The 4,377-nt window shown below is 39.3% G+C and overlaps 1 pseudogene; it reads left to right on the top strand.

Moving 5' to 3' along the window:
* Positions 1-3,606: 3,606 nt before the first annotated feature.
* LOC150015085 (protein Abitram pseudogene) lies at positions 3,607-4,167 on the top strand (annotated as a pseudogene).
* Positions 4,168-4,377: the final 210 nt, after the last annotated feature.

The following is a 4,377-nucleotide window of genomic DNA, read 5'->3' as shown; positions in this document are numbered from 1 at the left end:
CCCTAACAGAGTCTCTGGAAGAAGGCCTTGGAATTGCCATATTTAATAAGCTTTACACTTTAATAGGCTCTGATACCAAATTAGAGAATCATTAAACTAAAGGATACAACCATCATATTAAAGTTACCTTTTCCAGCAGTACCTTTTATTATGGAAACTTTGACTCTTTAATTAAAACAGCTGTGAACTTTTGGGTGGAATTGATCATGGTATAGTAACCTTCAGCAAATCACATGATTAAAACTCTCCCTTGGCCCAAGCTCTCTTCCCAGTCCCATTGGCTGCATTTCCCTCCCTGACTTCTGGCTAAGCATTGACTGATTGGATAGGAGTAACTTACCAGAAACTCTATAACAACATAACTTCTACTTTGGAACAATATTACAACTGCCATTTCTTTTGTTTTTCAATTATTTGTTTAATGTTTGTTTTCTGGATAGTAATCTCTATAAAAACAAAATCTGATTTATTCCCAGACATTTTTAAAAACAAAAATTATTCATGGAATTTGGCAGAATTTGTTCTGGAGAACTATCGTGATATGGCTAGGGACCACAACAATGGGGTTTTATAGTGAAAAGGGGAGACTGAACTCAACTCTGAATACAACATAGAAAAGTGGAAATTTATAGCAAATAAGTGGGGTACATGGGGATGGGGAAGTCACTAAATGGAAAATTACTAAAAGGAAATAATCAGGGATCTGAGGGGTTCTGGCTAACCTGACCGAGTAGGATTCTTGCCGAAGGCAGACCAGAGTGATCAGACCTCATGTAAAGGATGGTGAAGGATAAGGGACCCAGTCAGGTACTGAGGGTGATCAGATATCGAGGATAGGGGATTCTGGGTAAACTGACTTAGCAGTATTCTTGCTAAAATTGGACAATACAAAGACAGACATAGAACTCCAAAAGTTGAGGCCTAGTTGAAAAAGAGCTGTAAAGAGCCTAATTAGAACTTGGTCAATGAAAGAATCTTTGTCACCATAGCTCTAAATCTAACACAGTGCTTTGTACATGGTAAATCATCAATGAATATTTGTTAAAGTAATTAGTACAATACTGGAAAGTGTTGGTCAAATCCAGTGAATTCAGTTTTAGTGCAATCAGTGGTGACATAGTCTAACAGTCATTGGTCAACAAGTTATATTGTTACTGTGGACAAAGAAAAAGGACTCTATGGAAAGTAACTTCACAGGGTGATCTGGTCATAAATTCTTAACTTGGCAGGCCATGGTGAGTAGTCATACCTTAGGCATAAAATTTTTTATTAGGAAGTTCATCTTTGCCCTGAGCAGGCCCTATTCGTTGTTTCTGTGCATCTAGGTTAACATACCTTTGAAATAAACTGTAAGCACCCTCAAGAGAGCATATCACCTTGTTAAATATTGTGTAATCCAATTCCCACTTTGCCTTCCCCTACCTCCATGTAATCTTTCTTAATGTTCCCTCCTTAATTTCAAATGCAAAAAAAAAATTTTTTTAAAGCAGCAGAAGTGTTATTCTCTGGAGCATTTGAGATCTTGTTCCCTGGCATACATCATCAGTTTGGCTCAAATAAACTCACAAAAAAATTCTCTACATGTTTGGACATAGTCAGCAAGATCCCAAATAAGCCCACCTAGGACCACCCTGCAGAGCTGGACCTGGTGCTAGGTACCCCCAAGGGTCCATTGTGCCTGCCTCACTGGTTCCCTTCTTTGCATCAGGTGAGCAGGGGTGAGTTTCTTTCAGAATTGTGGGACTTCTTGTTTTAAGTAGCGGGCCATAATTTCTTTGAGCTGTTCTTAGAAAACCCTCAAGACTGAGAATAAGAAATGTTTTTTACATTTTTAAATACTAGTTGGGAAAAAAAAGGAGGGAGAAGAAATGTAAAAGAAAAGAAAAAAAAAAGGAGGGACTGAAAGAGGAGAAAAATGGTCACAATAATGGGGTGGAGGAGAGACTATATGTGGTGTAAATATGTGGTCCTTTACAAAAACAATTTGTTAATCCCTGTGCAGTATGGTTAAGTTTACATATCAACTCGACTGGGAACAGGAGTGCCCAGATTAAACAATATTTAGGGATGTGTCTCTGAAGGTGTTTCTGGATGAGATTAGTGCTTGAATCAGTGAACTCAGTAAAGGCCATTGCCTTCCCCAATGTGAGTGGACCTCATCCAATCAATTGACAGCTTTCAAAAAAATAAAATAGAATAAAATAAAATAAAACAAAAAAGCAGAGGAAGAATTTGATCTTTTTGGCTTCCTGAGTACCAGCTTGCTTGGGCAGAAACATAGTTCTCTTCTGCCATTGGACTGGAACTTACACCATCAGCTTTCTCTGTTTCACAGGGCTTCGGATTGGGCTAGAATTACACTACCTGCTTTCCTGGGTCTCCAGCTCACAAACGGTTGATTATGTGACTTCTTAGCCTCCACAATTTTGTGAGACGATTCCTCAAAACAAGTCTCTCCCTATATTGTGTACAGGCATATCTCAGAGATATTGTGAGTCTGGTTTCAGAGCCCCAGAGTAAAGCAAATATTGTAATAAAGCTAGTCACATGAGTTTTCTGTTTCCTAGTGCATATAAAAGTTATGATTAGTTTATAAAGTGTGTAATAGCATTATATCTAAGCATATACATATTTGAATTTAAATATACTTTATTGCTAAAAAATGCTAGCCATCATCGGCACCTCCAGTGAGTCATACTCTTTTTGCTGGTGGAGGGTCTTGCCTTGATGTTAATGGCTGCTGACTGATCTGGGTGGTGGTTGCTGAAGGTTTGGGTGACTGTGGCAATGAAGACTCTCTATTCCTTTCCCAGTTTCTCTGTAGTGTGCGATGCCAATTGATAGCATTTACTGACAGTAGAAATTCTTTCAGAATTTGAGTCAACCCTCTCAGCCCCTACCACTGGTCAACGAAGTTTATGGCATATTCTAAATCTTTGTTGTCATTTCAACAGTCTTCACAGCATCTTCATCAGAAGCAGACTCTGTCTCAAGAAACCACTTTCTTTGCTCATCTATAAGATGCAACTCCTTAACCAATAAATTTTTATCATGAGACTGCAACAATATAGTTCCATCTTCAAGCTCCACTTCTAATTCTACTTCTCTTACTATTTCCACTGCATTTTTAATTACTTCCTCCACTGAAGTCTCAAAGCCTTCAAAGTCATCCATAAGGTTTGGATTAACTTCTTCAAAACTCCTTTTAATGTTGCTATTCTGACCTCTTTCTATAAATCATAATGTTCTTAAGGACATCTAGAATGGTGAATCCTTAATCCATTTCAGAAGGCTTTCAATATACTTTGCCCAGATGCATCAGGGAAATCACTATCTATAGGCTTACAAAATGTATTTTTAAATAATAAGACTTGAAATTCAAAATTACTCTGATTCACAGGCTGCAAAATAAATGTTGTTAGCAGGCATGGAAAACAACATCTATCTTGATGTACATCTCCATCAGAGCTCTTGGGCAACTAGGTGCATTGTCAATTAATGGTAATATTTTGAAAGGAATCTTTTTTTCTAAGCAGTAAGTCTCAACAGTTGGCTTAAAATATTCAATAAACCGAAGCGCTTGGGTCTCAGAAGGAGTGGGTAGCAGCACCAGAGGTCGCCATGGCTACCGAGCAGGTGGCCGTGTAGCCCGAGGTGCCATCACTTGTGGATCGCTACTTCAGTCGCTGGTACAAAGCAGATGTCAAAGGAAAACCCTGTGAGGACCTCTGTATACTACAGCACTCTAAGCAAATATGTGTCATCACATTGGCAGAATCTCATCCAGTTCTTCAAAGTGGAAAGACAATTAAAAGCATTTCCTATCAAATCAGTACCAACTGTAGCAGACTTCAGAACAGGGTCTCTGGGAAGTTTAAACCGGGGGCACAGTTTCTAACAGAACTGGCACCTCTGTGCAAGATTTACTACTCCGATGGAGAAGAATATGCTATATCTAGCTGTGTAAGAGGACAGTTGATGGAAGTAAATGAAAATATTCTCCACAAGCCTTCTATTCTTCAAGAGAAGCCATCCACCGAAGGTTACATTGCAGTTGTCTTGCCCAAATTTGAAGAAGGTAAAGGCATAACAGAAGGCTTGCTAACACAAAAACAGAATGAGGAAGTGGTGGTAAAAGGTATTAACACCATAACTGCTACATCGTGAGGACCGTGATGGAATAAAAAGCGAGCGATGTGGCATCGATCAGCGCACTGAGGAAGCGCCAGCATATGGCAAGAAGCATACTTCAGAGCCAGCCTTCTGCTTGGAAGCCCTCGTTCCCATTCTGTCTTCAGCCTCCCAGACCTGCCCTGCCATGGACTCACTGTGCGCTTTTTTTTCTCTTTCTAAAAACTGGCAAGCAGAAGGTGTTTT

The sequence above is a fragment of the Furipterus horrens genome, unplaced genomic scaffold, assembly GCF_987537825.1.
Source record: "Furipterus horrens unplaced genomic scaffold, mFurHor1.1.pri manual_scaffold_3, whole genome shotgun sequence".
Classification (NCBI taxonomy): Eukaryota; Metazoa; Chordata; class Mammalia; order Chiroptera; family Furipteridae; genus Furipterus; species Furipterus horrens.
The sequence above is the reverse complement of the archived record's forward strand: the minus strand, read 5'-3'. Positions and strand labels throughout refer to the sequence as shown.